Raw genomic sequence first — 26,980 nt, 5'->3', positions numbered from 1 at the left:
TTATTTCCTGAATTAACTAATATTGACAAGGTTGTCCTTCAGAGGGTTGTAATACAGTATTTAGTTATCAACTCTAGTTTCTTTTAATAGCTTCTGTAACAAGATTGTAATTATCTTGCATATAATCATTGGTTGATACACTTAGCAGCCCATCAATGATTCATTCTTTGGTATTACTCACATTTTGTGGCCTCGACACATGAAGAACTCCATGCTTTTCTTGACAATTAAGTGTTCTTAATGTTTAAAGGTAATCTAATTTTCCCATTCTGCTTTAACAGTGTCCTTGAATCTAGTTTAGGGGTGGCTATGTGGGTGATTAGTATAAAAGAAGCAAATGGTTATTTGGTGCTTTAGTTTTTCCTTGGCTGTCCAAATTAGTAACAAGCAGTTGAATGTAGTTAATGGGTACCAAATTGTGATAATTGGAAAGTTATCAAAATGCCAGATAAAACCGTTAAGAAATCATGACTGTTTTTAAATTAGGACAAAGTATTTTACATAAGATATTTAATAATAAATAATAATTAGTCTTATATAGTCTTCAAAGTCTTCATAGTCCTCAAAGTATTAGTGTGAGCTAATTCAGCCTGAATTGCAATAAGATTTTCTCACCAGATCACCTCTTACCTACTAATGATAGACTAGTGGTAGTCCAAGTTCACTGTGTAATAGAATATTGAACTAGTTTATAGTGGACAGAGGTAGTCACCTTTGTTTCATTTTTTCATATTTTTTTTATTTATAGTAGCATTAAGATTGAGATAGAGTTTAAGTTGTCAAAAATCAAATCTACTTTTCATAAATTCTATGCATTCTGCTTTTGTTAAAATCAATATTCATTAAACTTCTTTGCCATTAATGAAAAGTTGCTGTCAGTTGCCAGCAATTGAAGCCAACATAATTTGTAGTTGTTTGAATGGGACATGTCTTTGAAATTCTACACAAAAATGTCAGTCTTTCCCTAACCTACTCAGTAGTGTCCTCCTGTAAAAGCTATCTAAATAAAAGGCTCTTCCCAGCATCTCCCAAACAGTGAGACTTACTAGGCTATTTGTCATATTAATTGTAGACATTTTTTATTTTTTTAAACTGTTACAAGACTTAACCAAGAGAGTCTCACTACTGAGACTTTAAAGCTGTACTACTGAGGCTGGGTGGCATCCCTATTTGTATTGTAGGTGCATCTGCCTCAGACATAACTGAGACATAACTGTCTTCTTTTGTGTGTTTTGACTGACTATAGTCTGCATTGTGTGTACTTATATGCACTTTCTCTATGAAATATGCAATGAAGTACGATTTTATGTCCCAAAACAGCTGATGAATGCTTTGTGGTATAACACAGAATAAATAAACAAATGTTGCACAGTTCAGTCTTACGTAAGCATACGATACGTACTTTACAGATGCACAGAAGTTCTTGATTTTGTTACTAGAATAGCTTTTAAACTAAAACACAAGCACTTCTGACTGTGAAAAGCAACTGTTGTATGATTGGCATGTTGTAGTAGAACAAAAAAAGCTATTTGTTTTAGTTTGCCTTCAATTGGATGTCTCATTTGCCAGTATTTAGAATGTATTATTGTGGAGGACAATAAGGGTTGTTAGTGTTTGCTGTCCTCCAGTACATGACATAGTGATAAAGGTTTAAAAATATATAATCTTCGGTGTTTCTAACTTGGTAAAGAAGATTACAGTGCAACATAATACTAAAGCAAAAAATGTTATTAATGTGTCTTAAAAGAACGTTTTTTGCAACAGTATTGCAAATCTAGTTCCACATCTTGCAGTATCTTAACTAGAATGTCTTCTTATACTCAAGTGGTGAAATGTAACTGCCTTTTACATAAATTACGGTCAAGTCATAGTGTTTGTTATCTAAGGCAGATTACAAATGAACATACTGTGTATGCCTTGGATTCCGGAAGAACAGGGTAGCTGTTTTCGTATAACTTCACTTTTTTCTTTCAAAAAACTGGACGGGTGCTTCAAGACTTGTGTACTATACAAGTACATTTAGCTGGTAACTAAATTGTCTAATTTTTTTTGTTAATTGTACAACTAAGACAATTTAGTTTTGTAATTAAGCTTAATTGTTTAACTTAGATGGCTTAGTTTAAAAAGTTTACTTAAGTAAACTTTCCAAAAACATATAAAATGTGTGTAAATATATATAAAAGTAGGAGTTTATTTTCAAATTAAATGTTTTTGAATACTTTCTAAATTACTTTTACATAATTTTCAATGATTATTAACAAAATGAAACATTTCCTATTTAGTTGCATTTTAGTTATGAAGAAAGTAACCGTTAAAAATAATTTCACAATTTTTTTCTCCCTTTTTCTGTTTAAACATTCACATAGTTTGTGTAGATTATGCCTCTGTCTTTTTCTTGTTTCCATTTTAGTAATTAAGAAGCAGAAAATACTGCACAACTGTCCTTTTTTTGTCACTAAAGTTTAAAAAAAGACATGGGAAGAAAATAAGTGTAATTTTAAAATGTTTAAAATATACTTGTCTTTTATATTGAAATGTACTTCAAAATTGTACATTAAAAAAAAAGTAAAGAAACTGAAGTGATGCATTTGAGTTACTGCTATTGCGCAGCTGTGAATTTTTGCATTCTATTCCTTACTAAATTTCAGTAGAGCAATCTAGCTCTCAGAGGAATTGCTTTGGTTGTGAAGGCATTAATTTAGCACTGATGTTAAGTAACAGCTGAAATGTGATTTCAGAAATATGACTTCAGCAGTATATGCTGCCTATTCTGGTTTTGATTGGTTAAGTAACAGTTTGGTTGTGATTATTTGCATGGTTCTAAAACAAAACCACCACCACCACCAAAATATTCTGCTTCTTTTCAAGCTCTTTATCTGATGCTTCCTTCTTCTCTTTGTGTGTTTGTCTTCTCCTTTTTTCCAGGTATATTTGAATTATTTTTGTAACTTTTGGAATTTAAGACAAAAAAAAAAAAAAAAAAAATCAAAATCCTCAGTGTACATATTGATGCTTTATAGACACAAAACTGCTGTGTGCTTCCTTTTGCCTCTAGATACTATATACTAGAGTTGAAACTCCAGCGTTTTCCTTAAATTGAGTTAGGAGTGATGAAATAAAAAGGACCATAGACTATATAGCTTTGCTGTATACTTTATATGTATATTTGCCATATACTTTTTATTTGCAAATACTCTTAATTTTAGATTAATATTGGCTAAGAGATGAACTGTCATCTGTTTTCAAATACCTGAATCAAATTAGAAAAATAATGAAATGCTTACTTCTGCAAAGCCATGCTTAGCATGAGGAAACGATGTCAAATCTTTTCTTTTAAATATCTTGGGTTTCACATATGTGCTGTGATGTGTTACAAAATATTTCATACTGTGGAAGTATGGTAAGGTGCAGGATATGTAACCAATAAAGCACAGTTACTTACCTGTATATCAATGGGAAATGTTGTAGTATACCAAAACCAAGACCAAAATAATCAGAATGATTAGATATGTACATGTGTGTGTGTATATATATATATATATATGAGAATCATATATATTTGTCAATAGATTATTGCTTCTGTTTTATGGTAGATCTAATTAATTGTATTGGAAATAACTATTGGAAATAATGACAAGGATATCTGAATGTTTTAATTCCTCTCTAACAAATGGAGTAGCTGTAGATGTTTATTTGGTTCACTAAAAGATCTGTATTCCTCAGTACGTCCACTTAAAGCTTGTATGCACTTTAATATTGAAAATGACAGAAAAATATTGTAATCCCAAGCATTTACTTTTTTCTTGCCTGAATTTTGTCATAAAATTTCTTCAAGACAGCTGTATTGAAAGGGATCTGTAGCAAGTTTAAGCTTCAATATTTTGTTCTTTTCATGAACTTAAACTTATTGTTAGAAGTAACCATTTTGACCCAGCACATTGGTTTTATGCATTTAGTAAAATAATTAGCACTAGACAGTCAATGTTTCATTGCAAACTATAAGTAAGCTTCAAAATAAACACTTAAATTGGGGGCTTGTACTTCCTGTGTTTAAATTATGGTGTGTGCACGATTGGGAACAGAGTCCTGCAGTGTTACCTGTCAACAGACAAGGTAACCAGATTTCCATCAGTTCCATCAACTTGTTTTAAATGGAAGATAAACTTGCATAAAAAATATTCATGTTTTTAATGTGTTCTTAAGAGAAAACTCTATATATGAACATTTCTGTGTTTGAGGATTATATAATTTGTTGGATTTATAGAACACCTAAGCTAATGCAAAGGGTGAAGCCAACTGTGGATCTCACAGTCACAGTAGTCCACAGTAATCCTTTTTTTGGACTGAATATAGAGAAGGTACTGGTAGTCATACTGAGTTGCTACTGCTTTTTCTGTGAAGAGAACAAATTTTTCTTACCATAAAGAAAAAAAGGAAAATAAATGTTCAGTTGATTTACTGAACCTGTAGAATTAATAAATAGTATTTACACCCACTTGAACCTGACCTTAAAATTTTGTATATGTATTATTATACCTGAAAAGAAAATGTATTTTATTGCAACTTTTGAGAAGGCTTTTGTCTTTGCTGTCATGAAAAGAACTGTCCAAAAGCTGTTGTTGGAAATGAAGAAATCCCCAGCCCATAGAATCTGAGCTGTTCTATTAAATGCAACAGTCTAAGTGGTTTCACTTTGCTAAAAAAATAAGTAAAGTTGCATCTTTTATCAGCTTTCTTGATGTAAGAACTGTTACAACTTTTCCAAATATTTTTATTGTGTCCTGACACGTTCAATTTATATTGCAATTACATCAATAACATTTTTGTGTGAGTTCAGTGCATGGACATTTTCCATGTCCTTCAAAGTTTAAAAATTTGAAGATAGATATTTGAAAAGAAGATTTATAGAATGAACAAATATGCACATATATGTGCAAACGTCTGGAGTTCTGAAATTTTGCTATATAACTCTTCTTATATTGTTTTCATGGAGAATATTTGGATTTGTTAAACTCCCTAAAATACAATTTTTTGTTCATGTCTGGTTGGGGCAGAACTGTTACTGAAAAGAAAATTCTTGATGTTATTGTTCTATAATATACAACACTTGCTTAGATAAACCAAAGAGCTTAACCTCCAAACAAGAAAGCTTAGTAATATACTTAATGCAAAATGCTATTAGAATTATTCTAAAGAACCATTTTTTTTATTCCTTCATATTACAAGAAATAAATTAAAATCAAAAACCCTACTACCATATCAAAGGTTCCAAAGTAGGTAGTTAAAGCCTTATATTAAAAAAAAAAAAAAAAAAATACATTTTTTAGGATAAATGCCATTTTTAATTGTTACATAAAATTCAAGATTGTCAATACAAATCTAAAAGCTGCTGTAATTTCTATTTCCCAGTTTTGTTAGGAATACTTCTTAGGACTTCTGCTTCTGGGGTTGTCTTCCATTGTGGAATCTGATTTTACCTTTAAATACTCCCATAGCAGGTCTGTTTTTATTTGTCTTAATTTCCTTTAATACATCAATCCTCTACATCACTTTTGTGCTGGATGAACAATTAGTAAGATGAATAAATCAAAGGCCTTTGGTGGTGGTCTTGTAGTACAAAAGTGCAGTGGAAGTTTAAAAATATCCATTTCTCTTCAGCAAGGATAATTGTAGGTGTACTGATTAAAAACAAAGGTGGCTTTTTTTTTTTTTTTGAGAACTGAATATACCATTAGAGTTTTTCTGGTATTGACTAGTTTTCACAATGAGCTGCAAAGGACATTAGTCCATACATTAGTCCAGTGTATGAGTTCTTGTAGTCATTACATAGGCAAAAAAAAAAAAAAAAAAAGACACTTCAGTTTCAGAAATCTGCAGAGCAGTGACATGGCCTTCCATTCAATTTTTTACCAGATATCACAGACTGGAAATGTGAGCTTTGGCTGATACTGCTGGGAAGGAGAGTGCGGCAGGCAGCTGTAATTCCCATCCTGTAAAGGTACTGATACTTAAAGTCTCTGTAGTCCAAATTGGTACAAAAAAATACTACGGTATTGGACTTGGGCCTTAGATCTGTTTTCAAAGTTCATTTTCTGCCAGGCATTCCTAGATGTTCTGTGGATAAATTTTCTTTCTTTTTTTTTTTTTTTTTTTTTTTTTTTTTTTTTTTTTTTTGATAAGAGTAAGGAGAAAGTATTTAGGAGTTGCTTGCAGGTTGCTTGCTGAATTACTGTCTAGTAATAAGCAGATGCGCTATATGGAACGCAGTTCTAGTCTTTGTCATTCAAGTCAAGCCCTAGGAAGAGTTCTGAAGTCAATGATATTCCATTGATTTAAAAATTAAATAATTAAATTCTAGTTTTAGAGTGATTCTTCTTAAGTGTGATGTTTCTGAAAGGTATGTCAATGTAAGGCCAGCTGCAAGCAGTTGTTCAAGGACGTTCATTAACAATATCTTGGTAGCATCAGGTTTGTCTGCAGTACTGTAACAATTATAGCTGTGGTTCATACAGGGAAGAATCACAGCAAAAATAAATTTATTTGTGAAATAAGATTTTTCTGGGTATACTTTTCAGCAATCATAAAGCCTAGAAAGTGATTGAACAGATGACTCCATCTACTGTAAAAACCCATTCCGTTTTATATATTTTCAGGGAGTATGGAGTGGCACAGGAAGGAAATGGCATATCGCTGGAAAGTTGCTCTAATTCAGCACAGGATTCTTGTGAGAAATTCCTTCTAATATTACATCATCCTATTCTGTTTTTCAAAGTTTAAAGTCTAATTTCTTCATTTTTATGCCACTTTTGTTCATATCAGCAACCACATTAAAATTAGCAGATTAAATAGGCTTTCATCACTGTTAGCAGTGCACATCTGATAGTGTGACAATTTCTAGTACTGTATGTTTTGTCATACTCTGTTTTGTGAGAGCTTACAGGTTCAGTAATTTTATTTCTTGTTTCTGATAGGGTTTGAGGTTTGTTTTTAAACATTGTTTCGCTAGTTCCAATGATTTTGGACAAAACCAAGTCTCAGCTGCTCTTAAAGAATGTTTCTGACTATAATACAAGTAGCAGATAAACGACTTCAGCAGAGGGGATTAAAAAATAATGCCTACGTAAAAATAAGAAAATGAGTGGAAAAAAGGCAAATCAATAGTTACATTGATGTTGCATAGTTTTTTTTATATGGTAAGATTTTTTTCTTTTGATTCTGTTTCTGTTTTGCCTGAGCCTTTTGACTTGATCTAATTTATGATTGCTTTTTAAACTTTGTAGCTTAAAAAAAGGGTACTTAAAAAAAAAAAAAATTAAAAATCTTCTATAATGTCAAAGGAGAGCCTGAAGAATTAGTTCAATATAAGAATTAGAATAAGTCACTGACTTAAGGTCAGCAGTGACACTGTCAAAATATGTATTTTCAAATATAATAGAAATGTTATTTAGTAAAACTACCAAAATATGAAACATTTTCAAGATAAGTTACCATCACAGTTCTAGAAAAATGCATACATAACTTGAATAATAACTTTTAATTAAGGAACTGTTTTATACTGATGTTTTCTTTTGTTAGTTGGCATTTGTAGATGATTCAGAAATTAAGATGAACATGAAAAACTATGACCAGCTCTATAACCATGTAATGAACTCCGCCAAGTCATGCTTGTAATGTAAAATGGAAGATGTTAGTGCATTTATTTCTCCTATTTGCAATCCCAAGAGATAGTGTTTTTATATGTTGTTTGGCAAACAGATGCATGTATTTTCTGCAATTTTATTGCATTTTGTATGAAGCAGTCCTGCATACATAATTCAATACGTATTGTATACCAATATTGACTTAATCCTCTCTTCTTCTTTGAAGCTCATCCATTCCAGCTTTTGTTCTATTAGTTAGTGATTTCCTCTTGTTAAACTGTATGACTCCACTGTTTCTTGCCCTCTTTCTCTCCCTGTTCTACTTCCTGATCCACATGTATGCAACATACTCACTTTCGTTTCAGTTACTTACTTGATGCAAGGCTCTGTACTCATGATCAGCTGCAAGAAATTGTAATCCATTTGTACCTTTGTCTTCAAATAGCTCATCTTGTATTATTTGGTAGATTGCCTGCTGTCATCTCATTTCAGTCTGTGTGCCAGACATTCACTTCATAAAATTCTTCATTTTCTTAATACAAATTATTTTGCACATGGATTTGGTCAGGATGGTGTTTTTTTTGTTGTTTGTTTGTTTCTTGTGATGACCCACACATCTAGTTTTCCTGTCCCTGTTTCTTAGGACGTCTTGTCTTGACTGTGCTCATCTTCTTATACTCTATTTGGAACTTGAATTAAAGAAGTTTACAGGTGATGTTAGTTTTCTTTGTGGACACTTCTTTCTTACCCATTTTGGTTACTGTGGATAACCTACTCTTCCTTTTAAAGGCTAGTAATTTGAGTGTCAAATTGCATAGCCTGTCCACAAAATTTCAGATTGCATGTATCTAAAATTTGTTTGTAAAAACCTTCAAATGCTTGTTCTTCCTTACAGGTTACCAGAGCCTTATCTAGGTTAACTCCTGTTTCTTCAAAAAACAAGTTCCAAAGTCTTTTGACTGAGATCTTTCTCTGATCACACCACTTCAGTTGCTTTATGATTCTGTATCTTGTCAAATGCAAAACGTTGTTTCTACTTACCAGGATTTCTATACTTGAACATCTTTTCTAGAATTTTACAATATTTGACTTGCAGTCTTTGTTAATAACTGTAATTTTTCTAAGCTATGTAGGATCTCTTGCATTCATTCTTACGTGAAGAAAGCTCTTAAAAATGTTTGAGATTTTATATTCTTTTCCAAACCCATTCATAGAATTTGTCTTGATTGTGAAGTTATAAATGCCAAATATTGTAGCTGGACAGATGCTGTACCTTATGAATTATGAGTTAATACCACTTTCCCAATACTACAGAGTAAAACACCAGACATGAAAGCAAAATGAGATTGTAATGAAAAACTAGACAGATATTTCATACATGTACACATTTTTTTCTAAACACTTATTCTTTTCTCCTGCTGTTTGAAACACCTTGTTCCACCTCATCTCTGTTAGTGTATAGGACTATGTGTTTTCATTAGTATCTGTTGCCATGACATTGTTGTGGGGAAAGTGAGAGGGAAGAAGAATCTTGGTATGAACTTGAGCAGCTAATTATAAAATCAAAATTAGGCTTAAATCAACTTCTGAAACTCATCAGTAAAAATAAAGGTTTAAGACAGATTTTTTTGACAGTATTTTGAAAAATGGAAAATATTTGTCCTGGTGCTCGAATTATATGGAAAATTCAATAGTAAGGATTATTTGGTGTTATGCATTTTAAATATTTTATTATATTGTGGTTATGTGATGGAATGTTAAGTGCATAGAAAACAAACTTTTCTTACTAAGATATTATTGATCATATACAAGAACTGTGAAACTCTTCAGAAAGCTATGCTAAGTGGACTTCTGTTGAGTTTCATGTCTTAGTAAGTGCCTTGTAGTGAAACTGGGAAACTGGCTAGCTATTCAGAACAAGTAAAATTAAATGCTTATCTATAAAACATGAAAATTCTTACATTCAGATCTTTTAATTCATCAGTTTTTTGTTTAGTGTGTTAGTCTTATGTTAAGAATAAAGGCATTTTCAAGTCTTAGAAGTAAAATACTTCAGTTTTAGTGCAGAACATATACATGTGTATGTGAATATTAGATGCATATTCTTATTTTCTATTCCATATTTTCATCCATTATTCAGTTTGTAAGGTTATAGTATTTAGAAGGCATTTCTAGAAATAAAGAAAGTTTTCATTTTCTTGCAGGAACTGTTTCAGTGCATGGTAACTGTCGTTATTCCTTCTGCTGTGCAGCTTATAGTAGTTATTTTATGCTGATTTAATGTCTTCCTTGAGAATACTTTCAAGGACACCTTTGATTAGATTGATCAGACTTAATGAATATGTATACGTATTGGGCTAAATTGTAGGCTGCATTTAAAAATAAACTGTCCTGTGTGTATCACGTTATGGTAGATTGCAGTGAATGGGGATGTTCTAAATGTGAGATTCAAGTAACTTTAGCTTAAGTCTATTTTAAAAATGTTATAAACCTTACAATTCAGAGATTAAATCATTCATTCTGAAATTTAAAATTAACCTATGGGATATGTATGGTTATGCTTTCTTGACTTCCTTCTTTCAACACAGTTTAAAAGTTAAAAACGTGGTATTTAAAATGAGAACTTTTACATGAAACAGGGGTCATTAGGGTTCAGATGATTTTAATGAGTTATATAAAATGCTTGGCTATATATAATATATATATATATATTATATATATATATATATATATAAAATGTCTTGGCTATGTTGACTTATTGCTATTGGTGAGGAGATGTACTGCATGGAGGTTGTTTAATTTTTTAAGGGGAAGGTACACATGGAAATGTCATAGAAGGAACATTCTGCTTTTGTAAAGTACCTTGCTAACTTCTTAAGAACTTTTCCTAACAGTGTGTCTGGTACAGTGCAGTGTAAGATGTTAATCATATGTTTGAATGACAATCATTGTAGCTTAACAGAAAGAACTCTTCTTCTTTTCTAATGTCTTTGTTCATACCACTTCAAAATATCTGGCTACTAGAAGTACTATGGGAGCACTATACTGACAGATGGCATTGTGAAGTGACTTTATCAGATTTCCATAGAGGTTTTGTTTTTTGAAGTTAGCTTTCTACCTGTTGTTCCTGCAAACTAAGTGTGCTTATAAAGACTCAGGCATACAAAAAAAAAAAAGTTCCTTCTCCAAAATTAAGACTTGGAATAATTAATTATAATGGTACTTTTTTTTTTTTTTTTTTTTTTTTTAACAAATTCTGCTTTGAGTGGTATTTCTGCAACTTTCAATAAGGCTTGATTTGGTGATATTTATTAAGCAAGTCTAGTCAGGATGAACAGGCTAGAATGGTTTCTCAGCTGTGTTATTTCTTCGGGACTGAGAGAAATGAAAGAAAAAAATGTAATAAATCACTTGTTTAAGATCCACAGCACAGATTGGATTTACCTTGTGGAAATAAGTTTTACTCCAGAGTGAAGCTTCACTGAGTTTAAGGAGACATTAAAACTTGAAACAGAATCCGGTTGATCCATAACAATTCCATAATAGGGAAATTGTATAATACATGAAAATGATAGACGTTTTGTATTGATACTTCTTGATAATGATATTCTAAAATAACAATACAGTATTATTTTAAAATAAATAAATAGAACGTTATGGAGTTAAGTTTTAAGACATATAAATGATTGCCACTTGTGAAGCTAGCATTGTTTTAACCTCTGATCACTATAAAACTATTAATGTAACAGATTCTAAAGATATACTTTGCCCAAATATTAGTGAATTGAGAATTTTACATTAAGCATTCATAAAATGACAGAAAGGTTAATAGTTTCATTTCATTATCCCATCCAAAGCTAAATAACAAAATATTAAAAAGAAAATATTGATTTTATAAAAATCATATAAGAATGTTGTGTAGAAATTTTAATAGCAGGGAACATATTTGCTTAGATTATGGAGATTATTGATTCTTTATCTCTGTTAAGATTCAGTGCAGGGGGACTATAGGGAGTGAACCAACATCACCCAAAGAAGAGATTGAGCGTAAAAGAGGGAGAGAGAGAATTAATTGGTAAATAATTACATTGCCTACAGGAAAATGCTTTTGGAGGAGTTGGCCACATCTGGTTTATTGTTTTCAGCAAAGAATTTTGACCTACAAGGAACTACTTGATGGTAAATGTACAACTACTGCTAATGTTAAAGTTTGATGTTTTTTTATCATTATGTAACACTGAACAGATAAATTTTGTAAGGATGATGAAACTGGTAACAAAATGCTTGTGACCTTTTAGATACAGAAAACATAATGCCATACACGTGCTGACTTCCTATAAAGCATTGTAAATTATCTTCAATATATATTTTAATCAGGAATTTCACTGGAAATTGTTGTCTTTTATCATTATTCCATGCAAAGCTTGAACAATTTAAGATGAAAATGTTGCTCTAAAGTTCTCTATTAGATTAAAAAATTGTTTTGTTCTGTTTTTGTACTCTGGTAAATCAGGAGCTGTATGTATAACAGAATACTTTAAATGTTGATCAGCAGTGCTTTTGTACAACTTAGTTTTGTGCGAACTTTTTTTCTTGTGATGCTCAGATTTTCTTTCAGTGTTTTGAAGTCGTGATGCAAGTCTTATTGAATCATAAATATATTGTGAATATTTATATTACAGTTATTTACAGACAGTATATGAACATGTATTTACTATAACTGTTTTCCAGAACATGTTCATGTTTAACTTCAGTTAGTGAATTGGACATTTAATACATTTTAAAGCATCTATATACTTTTAGTATATAGCTTTTAGTTAACTTCAAACAGTTATCGTGTATTATGTTTTGTGCAGTTGTATTTTGTGTGAGCAGTTACGTAAGCTTGCCTGCTTGCGAACATGGAAGAGTTATTATTTTGTTGACAATTATAGCCTTTTTTTAAATTTTTCGGTATGTCAGCTTGACTTTTAAAATATAACTTCAACTTTCTTGAAATGCAAGGTAGCTTCCTGGTAGCTTTCTTACTAGATGAAGAACCTGTGAGTACTGTTAAGTGGAATAGTACTCTGCCTCTCTTCATGCATACTTTACAGTTCTTTCTCTGCAATAGAAGAGAGAAAGAATCTTGATTCCTCAATTCTATCGTCTTGTGTAATGACTTGGACATAATATCTGTTCTGATCAATTTTGCAATGACCTTGTACTGATTAATGAAGTCCGATGTTCTGAATAATCCCTTAAATTACACTTAATATGTTATGTTTTTAACACAAAGTCTGTCAATGTATAAAATACCAGTGGTATTTAAATAATAGCTTACTCAGGCTGTATAATTATTGCTGTTTTCCTAAGTCATTGTTGAGGAAAAGCCTCCATGTTCAGGAAGAACAACATTGTGTGTTTAACTTGAATGTCTGTATTGTATATGTGTAAATAAAATTGAATGTGTATGTAGATTGTGTTCTGATGAAATCTGTGCTTAGGGCACTTTGCATTACTGTGAGTTTTTGCAGATTTTTCATCTTCAGAAATACACCCATTACCAGCCGTTTTGTGACAAAGCAAAATGTGTACAAAGGTGGCAGAAACGCTATTTAGTAATGAGCGTTTATAAAGAATCACCACATCCTTTTATTTATTTTTGGACATTACTCTATGAAGCTTCTTGTGTTAGAAGAGAGTCCCTTTCCCATGCCTTCATGATTTTGTGGACGTCTGACATTTAGCTCAAGTCATTTCCAGGCTTTAGGAGTGTAAGCTTACATTCATTCTTTTATTATAGAAGCCAACCTGTTGCTTTAACTGTCCTTTTGGTCTCTTCTGAATCCTTTCCAGTTCTAATGCATCCTTCGGAGGCAAAGTGACCAGAGCTGAATACAGTTTAAACATGCAAGTAAATCTTTTATGTCATCATAAGCAGTGTCATACTCTTTTCTGTTTCATATTCCCTTAGAAATTCCTAACGTTTGATTTTCCCTTTGACTATTAACACTAGCCAACATTTTTTATGGATATCATAATCCAAAATTTCACTCTTGAGTGAAATAATGGTCTGTTCTGAGTCCATTATTTGTGTGTGAAGTTAGGATCGTTTTTCTCCTTTGTACATCATATTTTTGTACATAGAATGTCATTTGCCTTTCTTTTATGCAGTTGCTTAGTCCTGAGACCCTTTTGTGGTTTTTCACTGACACACGTCCTTATCGCCTAACAATCACCATCCAAATAACAGAACCATTGGCACTGATGTCTGCTCCCATTTTCCAGATTCCTCACTGCATGTAATACTATAAGTGATCTCTTTCCACTGTGAGAGTGGATAGTTTGGTCTTTCCCTATTCCCTTTTAATTTATTATTTTTGCATGTAAGGACTTTTCTTATTATTCTGTAGCGGTTTTATTTCTTAATAAGCCTTTAGAAATGACGTTATTGAAAACCTTTTGGAATGGAGGGAGCAAAGGCTCTCTGCTCTTATAATTGAAATATAATCTTTCAAAATTTACATCATATAACTTGTGCAGAGTATTTTCTTTTAACTACCATTTCGTCATTGAATCTCCTTCAAATTTTAATTTAATAATTAATTGAAAAAACAAATTTGGTATATGTATTCAGAACTGATATGATTACATTGTGGTACAACCTTGTTGTCTTGTAGTCTGTGATCAGTGTGTTAATACTACGTAGCATAAAAGCCTGTAGTCAGAAACAGTTCATGTTTTAGTATCTCTTATATGATTATTACCATGTCACAACTACAGTGCAGATGTTATTTAAATTAAGAAATCTTCAGAACACTCCTCGTAGTATCTACACAGTAATCTTGTAGTCTTTCCTATAATCATTGCTATAAGTATTGTATTTCTTTTTCTGATCTCGTCTTTCCTGGCAATTCTCCTGAATACAAATCTACAAATTCTACAAAAACTACCTAACAAGCAATATATTAAATATAATACTGAACCATTTCAAAGTCAACTTAGATTAAAAGTTTATCTAGCTAATATAGAAAGTACAGAAATGCTCCTAGGTTATATTGTAAAGCCGGTTTCCTATTTCATATTCTTTAGTGTATAAAGGTAAATGTCTTGTGTAATATAGTTAGTATAACACTTTTAAAATAAGTAATTTAAAAGTCCTATAAAATGGCTACTGTTCTATGCAAAATGATACTCATTTTTTATTTTTTCCTTTTTTTAATGTACAATGTATTTAAGATATGCCAGTTAGAAAACTTATCTGGCTTATAGTCCTAATCATTTTTATAGCTCTTATGTTACTGTATATATAGCTTTTTGAAACTGGACGTTTTAAATTATTTTAATATTAATTTTTTGATCTTTTTGCACTATCCACTATGTAAGGTGGAGTTGCCAAAACATAGTTTAGGCAATAGCATATAATTGAGAATGTTTTACTTCCAAGGAATTTTCCTAATATATGCCTGCCATAACAGCATTTCTTTAAACCATATTTCCACATAGAGGAAATTTCATTGATACTGACAACAAGGTTTGTTTCTAGAAAAGTTACAGTTGATTTATAATCTCTAATTGCCTTCAAAGTAGTTTAGATTCCATGCATAACCTTGCACTTGTTTACATAGAATTTTATCTTTGTCACCTAATTAAATACCTCTGTATTGATACATATGTTCTTCTTTACAGCGCTCATCTAAAAGGACTTGGAGATGTCAAAACATTGAAAATTATTCGTGGATAATTTTCAACACTATATTTGTACTGCTAAAAAAGGAAGATTGATAGCCTGAGTTCCTAATAATAATCCATGTCATTTTCATAGATCACAGTTGTATCCAAATACTATGAGAGAGAAATTTGCACTGCAGATGAGGGAGAGGTCTTATCAAAATATGGCAAGAAAGACTGTCACAATACGTTACATTTCCATTAGGAAATCTGATTTGATATCATCGGTGCTGATGGCACTACAAAAATTAAATCGATTAAAGAATAAAATTAAAAGCAAACACTAAAGAAAAATATAAAGACTAGAATCATAGAATAATTCAGTTTAGGAGAGTTCTCAGAACATCTCTAGTCCAAATGCCTTCTTCAGGTGAGGTCAGCTGTGCAGTGTGACCAGATTGCTGTTGGGTTTATCTTACTATATCGTTTCTCAGCAATCTGTTCCACTGCATGACAGTCCTCATTGTGGAGGAAAAAAGAAAAGAATCCTTATAACTAATTTGAACATTTAGTTTCACTGTGTGGCCATGTCCTCCCACTGTGCACCACTGGAAAGAGAATGAGTCAGTCTTCTTGATGACCTCCACAGGTACTAGGGTGTTGCTGTTGAGTCTTTCTGAAGCTGTCTCATCTTCAAGCTGATGAAAGAGACAGGTTTCCTCAGCTTCTCCTTGTTAAGGGCACATTCTTCATACCCTTGACTGTCATGGTGGCACTCCACTGAATTTCCTTCAGTTTATCAACATCGTAGTTATAGTGGAGGACCAAAACCTGGACCCCATGCTCTATTTGGCAGCTGTTAGACCAATTTTAAAGAGGGATAATTACATCTATCAATCTACTGGCTGTGTCAGTCTGTTAGGCTCTGACTCCAGACTTTTACACTAGTCAACATAGTTCAGCTGGAGTACAAAGAATATTAATTAAGCCCCAAATAGAGTGCATTGAAACATTTGTGTTAATTCATAAATCTAAATTAATTCTGTTGTTTCTAATATGAAAAATGAACGAATTGGCTACCTACCCAAGATGCACATCTGTAAAAACATTTCATCATAGGAAGGAAAATGGTGGAAAATTGTAAAATGAAAGAATATGGGGAAATTCAGAAACTTGTCAGGTCTAATAAAACACGTATGTCTCATTTAGTCCATGCAGACAAATACTTAACAGTGTGTCTTAAATTTCTTGCTCTATTTCTTGTCAGTTCAGATGAGTTTTTGTCTTCACAAAGTTGGTAGTTGTTTGTTGCCATATTAGGCTGCGCTGCTGAACTTGGAGGAAAGTGTTGTCCTTGGTGTAAAAACGGAGTGAACTATGAGTCATGTTCATAATAGCTGTTGCTGGACTGTGTTTTTATACTGTGTGTAAGCATAGAAGAAATAGTCATAATAAAAAATAAATATGTGCTTATTTAAATGCCAACGCTACCACTTAATCTCAAAGCAGCTAATCCTTCATCCCAGTATGAGTTTGTGGGTCCTTTGAGACTTTTTTTATGAACACATAATTTAAAAATGTTAATCCTTTTTCTTATCCACCAATGTATTTCTTTTGGTTATTGTTATACTCTACAGACGAAGCAGTTATTTTCTTACATTTCTTAACATGATGGTTACTTTTCTACCTAGAGGTTCTGGTTCTAAAAGTGAGTTATAATTAACAATGGGAATTCATTAGCTTTTAGGTCATTCATAGTGACCAGAACTGGTGTAACAAAAGATTTTAGATACAGTAATACAGTTCTTTGCAACACAAAGCTGTAACATTTTAATGTATTCGGGAAAATGTGCATGAGCATTTTGCGTAGAGATACCTCAGTTGTTGCATGAAGAAGAATTTTTTTCTTAATTTTTCTTATTTTGAAACTTAACAGAAATGTTTTTATTATAACTGTTTTGTTCTGCAGCACAGTTTTCTTAGCAAATTTGTTGCATTTTCTAGTACCTGTCCAAATACAACAGATGACCATTGTTTGTTTGTATCAACAAAGAATGACTATTTCATTTATTATATCCAAAAGATCTGTTCAGCCTTTAGAATGATATGAAACAGAAACACTGCAATCCTAGGAACAGAAAGGTTGATGAATTTTAAAAAACCTTTTTGGAAGAAATGAAAGGTTTTCAGTCCCTTCAAATTGATTCTAAAATAGGATTATTTTCATTTTTGAATAATGTGGCTTTTAGAACTGTTGAGCTACACACCAGATGGCATTCTAAAAGTAGTGAAAAAAGCATAATCCAACAACCTAAGATGTGATGGCTTTTATAAGGGAGAGTATAAATCTATTACAGAGATCGTGTGGATCAGTTGTTATAATATTGACTGTTCGTTTAAAGACTTAAAAAAAGAGTATTATGGGTTCTGAAAGTTAAGGAACTCTGACATTTGGTTCTGGAATAGTAGCAGTGTTTCCTAGTGAAAGTGCTAGAGAAAAGCACTTATAAATAAAAAACTTAAAAAATAATCAAGGTTATAAAACTGTATGTTGTTTGCTGTATGTATTATTTCATAAAAGCAAATCTGGAATATGTGAACCTCTGAAGAAAAGGATATGAACAGACATAACACTCAAATCTCAGCATCATATGAACTGCTGCGAAAATCCGCTTTACTGCTATAAAAAAAAAATGACGAGGCAGGGATGGGGAGCAAAAACCTGCATCTGTGTCTGCAAATTCAAACATGCTCAGGTAGCTGCTTGGGCTCTGGAACGTGAGTGGTCTGCTACCAAATTGGCAGTTTGTCCTTCCACACAGTATTCAGTTCCAGTGTAAACTGCTCCTCAACAATTTATGGCATGGCTCAGCCATGAAGACATTACTAGGATTTTGTCCACTATCTAATTTGAATGACATCTTGTTTTGGTAACTGAGAACAAATAGCTAGCATACAGTGAAAGCTGTTCCTTGTTAGTTGATCTCAGTGACCAAGTTTACTAGTAGAGAATACGGACTTCATGTTTACAAATTCTAATAGAAACAGCAGGAGAGTGGTGGCCCCAACCACTTTATTTTCTTTTTTTCTGTTGCTGGTTTTATTTTTTTTGTTGTTCCTCTCATTTGCAACATATCAGGTGAGAAGTTGAACAAGTCCCTCACAGGTGTGGACAGGAATTTTATTGTTCCAGACAGTAAAAACTTCTGTGTGGCTTGTTTCTTCCTGTCGTAATTAGCTCTGATGAGTGCTGTACAAAGTAAGACTAGCCAGCTTAAATTAAAGGACAGTGGAGAATAATCTCTCTTTTAATATAACAGTCTCCCTCTTCTTAGGTGATGTTCTTGTCATACCGTTTTCTTGGTCAGAAGCTGAATTCATTGCTTTAGTACTGAATTCATTGTGTTTGGCACTTCAGGTTTTCATCTCATTTGTTTTAATGTAGTACAGATGATAATGTATACCGAAGCCCATCATAAATTGAAGGAAAATGGTTGTAAATTGATGTTAGTATCATAAATGTTTCTGTACAGTGAGTATTCTGAGTTTGTTATCTTGTGCTTACTTTGGCCAGAACACCTTTTTCATTACCTACCTGAACTGCTTTTGTCACCATCCAGATGTTCTTGGAGTGCATCCTTTCCTGTTGGGAGCCTCTGTGTTCTCAGGATTGGAACCTTTTCAGTAGAGTTCCTGTAAACACTTCCATTGTAGAAGTCTCTCATTTTCATAGGAACTTGCAGTATTATTTTGCGTAGTTTGTCTAATTTTGGGGCTTTCACCATGTGAAAATTCTGTTCTATTGTTTGTTGTTGTTTTTTAATGATGCCTATGGATTTTCTTAAATTCCCACCTGGGGTCCACTGGGTTTTAAATATTTTCTTTATCTTAGTCAATGCTATGCTGGATCCTTTTCAAGATATCTACCTTGGGTATAACCTTTTGTATTTCCTTGGATTGTGGAAACACAGCAAAACACTTCTTTTAAAGTAAAAAAATAAGAAAATTTTACTTCGTCAGAATAACCTTTTCTAAAGGAGCAAAATATTTTTGTCATCTTTTGAATTGCGTTGATGTTATATAGACAGTATCTTTTTATTCCTTTTCTGAAACTTCCATTCAAGAATTTGAATCTCTTTTCATGCCCACCCAGATGCAAGACCTGATAGCACTATGCATTTTGTTATCACTGCTGTTTCTCTAAAGCCGAATGGGATGGGACACACTGCTTCCAATCTGTCCAGTGCTGTTCTGGGAAAGCAAGCTAAAGCAGATCTCTCCTTTGTCAGATTAAATAGTGGGTATGCTGGCATCAGGTATGCCTTGTGTATTTCTAACATTTTATAAGCCAGCTGGAACCCTTAGGATGCAGAATGTCTTCAGTCTGCTTGTCCTTTAGCAAGAACCTTGAATTGTTTACTAGGCTGTCGGTGACAGCTTCTGAATTTCTCAGTATGTGTCATGCTTTAATGACACCTGTAATCAAAATACTGTTTTCCAAACCTTCTATTCACTGGAGGTGTAACAATCCCAAATCATTAAGTGTATTTGTCACAGTGAAATCATTGTGCTTTGTTTTTTCCCAACCAGTTGTCAAGTTGTTCATCAGATTCTGAAACTGAAGAATCATTAGAGCATGTAACCTGTTATAAAAGTAAAATCTCTAAAAACGATATAGATGCAATTATAAGCTATGCTATATACTGTTACTAACAAATGAATTTGGGGACATTTAGTAGTTTCTGTCTGGATAACTTGGACTTTCTGATTGTTTTTGTTTGTTTTTTAGAAATACATGTTCACTTTGGTTTTAGTCTCAGTACAGCTTCTGAAGTGTAAACCACTAGTATGTGGTCAGGGTGAAAGAGGTTTATCAGGACTCTTGGGCCTAGAGAAGGGAAAATTGCTGTAACGTTCTTCAGCTCTATAAAAACATTAAATGATACTCGACGTGTAAAAGGTTTCTTATTCAGACTTAACTCTTCTGGTTTTCACGATTTCCTACAAATGAAGCTTTCATAATATCCTATAACATGCAACATATGTTTATATTGGCTAGTTTCATGCAACATTCTTTTTGTCTATAGCAATAATATCTGATTATACGCCCATGTAATTACAGTTCTTTTCAGACATTCCTACCTTCCTTTGAAAGAGGTAGAGTTGGGGGGGAATTGTTCTTGAGTTTTAGAGTGGTAGCCCAAATCTTTTGAAATTAATTTTATGTTCAATGTCATGTAACATATAAGAAGTAGAATAATAGGTGGATGAGAAGAGACATGTTGTCCCACAAGTCTGCTGTGGCAGCCATATTCTGTAACCTAAAGCATTATGTGAAATTGTTCTTTCCTCTAAATGCGTTCATCTGCCAATATTCACTGTTAAGTGTGGAAAGCCATATAAAACTTGCTGCCATTTCTAGTATGTTCTGTAATTAGTATTTGAATGAGAAATGCTTTAAAAGGGAAATAAATTATATGAAAATGACAATTACAATGCATTTGTTTTAGCTTGAAACCTAAGCGTTGTTCTGTACTTTTTTTTCTGTTAATCTTCAGTGGCATATGAATACATGCTGACTTAGTTCCAACAAGAAATGGCTGGTTTACACTTTTTTTCAGGTCAGGGCAGTGAAATATGTTTAAGTCAAGAGAAAAAACTTCTAATGAAGGCTCATGGATCACTTTACTGATCTTTAATTATGTATATAATGCTGGAAGAAATTCAAGAGAATCTGAAGCTCTAGGAGTTCATCTTTTCCTAATTTTCTTCCACCTCATTTTTCTCTACTGTATGCACGGTTGCTTCTTACTGTTTAAGAAATCTTTTAAGGAGAACTTCTGCAGAATTTGTTTATTCTTATTTCTTTGCTGGTGACCAGCAGATCTATGTTTCATAACTGTTACTCCAGTAACTCTCATGTGTAAAATTCCAAATGTCATCAAGTTTATCTGCTGCTTCTGATTTTTTTTCATATTTCCTCTTGTCTAAGTGAGTAAGGGAAGTAGGTCTATAATTGGCTATTCCTTGTAATCCCAATCTTTCTAAAGAAAAGTCAGGTCTTGGATTTTCTTTACAAACTCTTGATGATAAAACGCATGCAAGTGTTATGCATCTGCATTCTAAGTCCATTCTTGATTCTCATCAGTAGTGACACAGTCTGTAGATATGTCTGAACTTCACAAACACTTTTTTCACTTGCTGGAAAGTTATTCTTTGTCTACAGTGTACATTTAGGAATACCTTTACCATGCTAAAGCTGTGATCACTGGAAAAGGGGTGATATCCAGGGTGCATGCAAGTTAAGTATTCTTTAAGGAATTCCTTAAATTCCCATGTTTATTTTTCTCCTTACTGATAACTTATGCTCACTGTTCTATTGCAAGCTAGTGTTGCAAATGAAAATTTGTCTTTATTGGCAAGTCTTAAATGAGTAATTATTCTTAACAAGTGATTATTTGCAACTCCAAGCTATTGCCTTTGCTTTCTTCTCCATTTATATTCAAGACACTAAAGCATTAAATTGTCTAGGATTCTTTTACTTGTAATTTCTTATGGTTATTTATGTAGGATGAAATACAGAATAATATCAGTAAAATGAAGAAAGCTGACAGTGTCTGATGAATATGTGTATATATATACATATATATGTATACGTGTATTTTTCTGTATTGAAGTGGTAATCTCTGTGAATAACCCCGGTGAAGCCAGGGCTGCTCTTATTTGTCAGCAGCTAGTAGAAGAAAACCTTAGTAGGGTTGCAATGCTGGTGTTTATGGTCAACTACTACCATCATTTAAAGAGATTTTAATTTGAAGTGTCATCTTGAAGTTAAACACAGAACTTTGCTTACAGTAAGGAAAGAAGTTTTTTAACTGAAAGAATATGTGCTGCTTATTTATGTGCCTTTTTTTTTTTTTTTTTTCCTGTAGGAAAGACAGCATTCCTCTGTGGTTTGTAATAAAATGTTTGTGAGTGAGAAACGATTTCCAATAGATTGTTTTCCTCTAAACAAAATTCAGTGTGAAAACAAAGGGTATAGTGAAAAGCACAAAAAATGACTATAAAGAAATTAGTTAGGTTGTAATACTAATAGTGTGTCCCTGTTTCTGTGTAATTGCGGTAATGATTTTGGGAGGGGGCTATATTGTTAATATTGTTGGAAATGACCACTAAAGGCTAACTATGTGTATTTCTGTATTTCATACATTGTAGCAGTGTACTGTAGGTTGTTGCACAGCTTGAACTCTCATTCAGTGTAGGCTGACCTTAATGTTCTTGTCTGTCTGCTTTTCTGTCTTACTGGCTACAGTATTGCTTAGTGAATGTTTTGGAGGTAACTCCCATCCAAGAGAATACTTAAAAGAGAATTTTTCTCTAAAACATCTGCATTTTTATAATGATTGACTTTCAGATACCACAGTTGGCCTTACTTTTTCTAGAAGATGAATTTAATTAATGAAAAAGCTATCCCACACCCTAAATATATAGATAGATATATTATAGAGAAGTGCTTTCAATTGAACTTTTCTGCATTTCATGTGCTTGACTATTCTTTTCTGAATAATTTTATTAAACAACCAAATGATCTATCCTTTATCAAATTTATTTTTCTATGTTGAAGGTAATGAGGTTGAGAATTGATTTGAAAGTTAGAGTAACATGGACTCATGTTTTCCATTGTAATTACTGTCTGCCAAAAAAGGATATATTTTTCTAATTTTCTACTTATGTTCTTTAAAACAATTGTAAATTCTTTGCCCACAGCTTTTAAGAGAACTTCAGCTGGAATATATTATTTTAATTTATAAAGAGCAAATAGAGTGACTTTATATGAAATCATTTAGTATGATATTTCATATTTTATTAAAAAAAAAAAAAGGTTTTAGATATATTTTTGTAGCTTTTTTGGAAAGATCAAAGCACTTGGTGAAAGTCAAAATCTGTTAAACTTTGTTTCTGTTTATGGTATAAATTAAAACTCTCTAGAGTGTGGTTTGACCTCAGTCTGATTTATTGCTTTACTTGGCCATGCATCAGGATGGTTGTGGTTTTCCATTCCTGTTTCCAGTGAAGTCTTCATGTGTTTTGATTTCAAATCATTACATAGCAGCTGTTCCTTGTCTGTATACTGAAAACTTTGGTTGATCTAACACAAATACTAGGCTTTTATTTTTATTTTTATTTTTCACATTAAACAGATTTTTTTTTTTCTGTGCATGTAAAATGATGCATTTGTGTATTTTTGTAATTGAGAATTTATGTTTTAGGTGTTAGAGTAGCTTATTCTAGTGAAGATATTTTCCTAATCAAGTCAATGCAGGAAAAATTAGAGACATTGTCAAAGTATTTTACAGATAAATCATTTCTTTACTGATGACAATGTATAGGATAAAAGGAAAACTGCATTACTTCGTTGTTTATATTTTATAAATTTCAAGTCTAACTGCTAATGAACAAATTTCATTTATATTCATCTTTAAAACGTGTTAATCATTAACTGATCTCAGTTGTCCATTTGAAACCATCCCTACAATGTTTAAATACTATTATGACTGGCTTTACCTCTCCTTCCAAAACCGACAGACCTTATAATAGCAAAAAAAACCCAAACCCCACTGTTTACTTTGGGGAGGTGGGAAGGAGGAAGACTGGGGGGATAAGGTATTAAGCTTTATAGGTATGTGTGTATATGTCTATGCATGCATGTAAATGTGTTTGTGCAAGTGGGCGATCTGTAATAAGTACAATCATTCAATATTCTTTTCCAATTTTATACCATATGTATATATTCTGTTTACATATTCTTTAGTATTTTCTGTTAAGATGGACAGTACTCTTACTGAATATCTTTGGAATACCTTTGTCAACACATAACAAAATGTGTGATTTTACATTTACATCCCTTAAATATTTTACCTAAAGACTGAGAAAAGTATACAGTTACCTGTTAAGAGGCAAGACTATCCTGGTATACAAGATGTTTTTATTTTTGCTGCCAATAATCTCTGCTATCATCCTGCCTCGACCATTGGTTTTTGTTACATAAATTGCTGCAGGGGTGCATGAGTTGCTTTGCACTGGGAATATGATCTGAAGGTTTAGCATAGTAGCACAAGTATTCAGAAATTGTTTTAGTACTGACTAAATTAAGTCACTTGATTTAATCTGCTAAGACAGTGGCTGTAGATTTTGTTATTTGGTTTTGTTCTTAATTGATTGACAGTCTTTGTGTCCTTTGTGTCCTTGTGTACTTTGACACACTCACTGGTTGATGAACTCATTAGGAGAATTCTGGTTTGGATTATGCCTTTAACTGTGTTTATCCATTCAAGCTTCACTGACGATTTAATCTGAGGAGCAGCAGAGAAATGGAGATGCTGATGTTTAGGGATCTGTGTCAACAAATCAGTAACAAGAAACTCTAAAGTGAGGGTACTACTCCTTGACCCTTTTTAAGAAAGCCCTCCTACTGCTAATGCATGTGATGGTGGTGGGTGACTGAGGTCAAAATAAGAGCAAGACACTCCAGGGATGTCGTGATTAAATCTGCTCAACTGAATTCTCAGTTCAAATTTTAAACAAAAGACAGGTAAATGTTCATGGAGTAGGTTAGAATAAAATATGAGACAAGATTATTTTAAACAGCCATTATGCATGAATTAGCCTTGATAGAGGTCACAGAAGGACACATTTGCAGATAGTACAGATTGTAGTAAAGCAAATACTTTATAAACTTTAAGATACTAATTTTGTGTCTGTAAATTTCTCTGAAGTATACAAGGACAATATTGGAAGGAATACACAGGTGCTTGTGGAGTAAACAAATGAATAAGTAAGTGTTCATGCCTGGGAGCAGAAGACAAGGTTGTTAATGCTAAACATGAGCAAAATATTTTGTTTGACACAGCAAGAAAGGAATTCACCACAGAAGAATTAAACTAAGAGAAGAGTAATTTTGGAAAGAACTGAGTAGAATTAGAAATCAAGGTAGTAGAGGCAGCATTTAAATGAATTCAAAAAAAGCAAAGTTAGAGAATAAAACCTAAATAAAAGAGGAGGAGGATTCAGAACTTTACCAGGAGAATTCAGGCTTTCAAATTTATTTTGATTGTATACATTAAGCAGAAAAGGTTGTGGCTTTGGGATGTTACACAAAAATACTGAAATAGTTTTAATATGTGAATTAGAGATGTATCCAGAGTATTAATATGTCTAGTATATATAATGCTATAAAAAAAAAGCAAAGGGAGTTCAATTTCTGTTTTATTATTTTTAATAATGTGTCACAGTATGGTTTGTCAAGTTCACTTTAGTTCACTTTAGAAGTGACAGGTGCTTTTTTTATGTTACAGGAAAAATAATTTAAGGAAGATGAAGAACAATGCAGGAGTTAGACTTATTAAAATTGTAAACCATTTTCATCAAGATAAATATTTTCCATCCCTCCCTTATTCCCCCTCCCCTATGAGTATTTTTTTTTCAGGGATACTATATAATACTATAGATGTAAATAGCAATTGCAATTTAAAACAAGACTAGTTCTTTGAATGTATCAGTGCTGGTTGGTTGGTTTGATTTTCTTCCATAAGACTTTGCCTTTAAGCTGATTAACAAAGTAACTAAGTAGGTCTTAATAGAAAGGCAGTGCTGTGAAATGAAATGGGCAGGCTGCTTAGGCAGTAGGGTTGGACCATGGGAGCTCAAGAGGTTCTTGCCAGCCTCAACTGTTCTGTGATTTTGTGCAATACATACATGTTCTGAAATACAAAATGCTATAAATGGAAACAAATATATGATGGGCATCTGATTTTAGCACAGTATTTGGCAGTTACATGGTAGTTATTATGAAATACTGACTGCTATGGTTAAGGATAACAAAATATTTTTATAAATATATTAATGTTAAGAGGAGGGCCAAGGTGAATCTGGATGGGGGAGGAATATGATTACTGAGGATAAGGAAAAGGCCGAGTTTCTTAATGCCTTCATTACATCTGTCTTTACTAGTCAGCCTGCTTATCCTCAGGGTAGTCAGCCTCTTGACCGGGAAGTCTGGAATAGGGAGCAGAAGAAATCTCCCACAGTTCAGGTGGAAACAGTTAAAAGACCTGCTGCTCCACCTCAACTGTCACAAGTCCACAGGGCCAGGTGGGATCCACCCAAGGATGCTGAGGGAGTTGTCAGATGTGATTGCTGGGCTGCCTTCCATCTTCTGTCAGAGGTCATGGTCATCTGTAGAGGTTTCAGATTACTGGAGACCTGCTAATGTGGCGCTCATCTATAAGAAGGGTTGTAAAGAGGACCTGGGGAACAGGCCTGTCAGCCTGACCTCAGTGCCAGGAAAGGTGTTGGAACAGGTCATCTTGAATGCAGTCATGCAGCGTATGCGGGACAGCTAGGGTATCAGATCTAGTCAGCATGGGTTCATAAAAAGCAAGTCCTGCCTTGACCAACCTCATCTCCTATGACTGGGTGACCCACCTGGTGGATGAGGGAAAGGCTGTTGATGTAATCTACCTTCAGCAAAGGCTTTGACACAGTCTCCTATACACACAATTCTTGTGCAGAAGCTGGCAGCCCATAGCCTGGACAGGTACACTCTTTGGATTAAAAAATGGCTGGATGGTTGGGCCCAGAGAATGGTGGTGAATGGAGTGAAACCAGTCACAAGTGGTGTTCCCCGG

General features: G+C 33.0%; 1 protein-coding gene across 2 annotated transcripts in view; it reads left to right on the top strand.

Moving 5' to 3' along the window:
- NOVA1 (NOVA alternative splicing regulator 1) overlaps positions 1 to 26,980 on the top strand; it is a 145,036-nt gene that overhangs the window by 48,411 nt on the left and 69,645 nt on the right. The window contains exon 1 of one of the 2 annotated variants that reach the window (XM_032189190.1): positions 6,688 to 6,724. The exons of the other annotated variant lie outside the window; for it this stretch is intronic. The gene's annotated coding sequence lies outside the window, so the exon portion shown is untranslated. Of the gene's footprint in view, positions 1 to 6,687; positions 6,725 to 26,980 lie in introns of those variants that run through there. 2 annotated transcript variants of the gene reach the window in all.

This window comes from Aythya fuligula, chromosome 5 (genome assembly GCF_009819795.1).
Source record: "Aythya fuligula isolate bAytFul2 chromosome 5, bAytFul2.pri, whole genome shotgun sequence".
In the NCBI taxonomy this organism is placed as follows: Eukaryota; Metazoa; Chordata; class Aves; order Anseriformes; family Anatidae; genus Aythya; species Aythya fuligula.
Note: the sequence above shows the minus strand (reverse complement) of the source record. Positions and strands in the feature narration are given on the sequence as shown.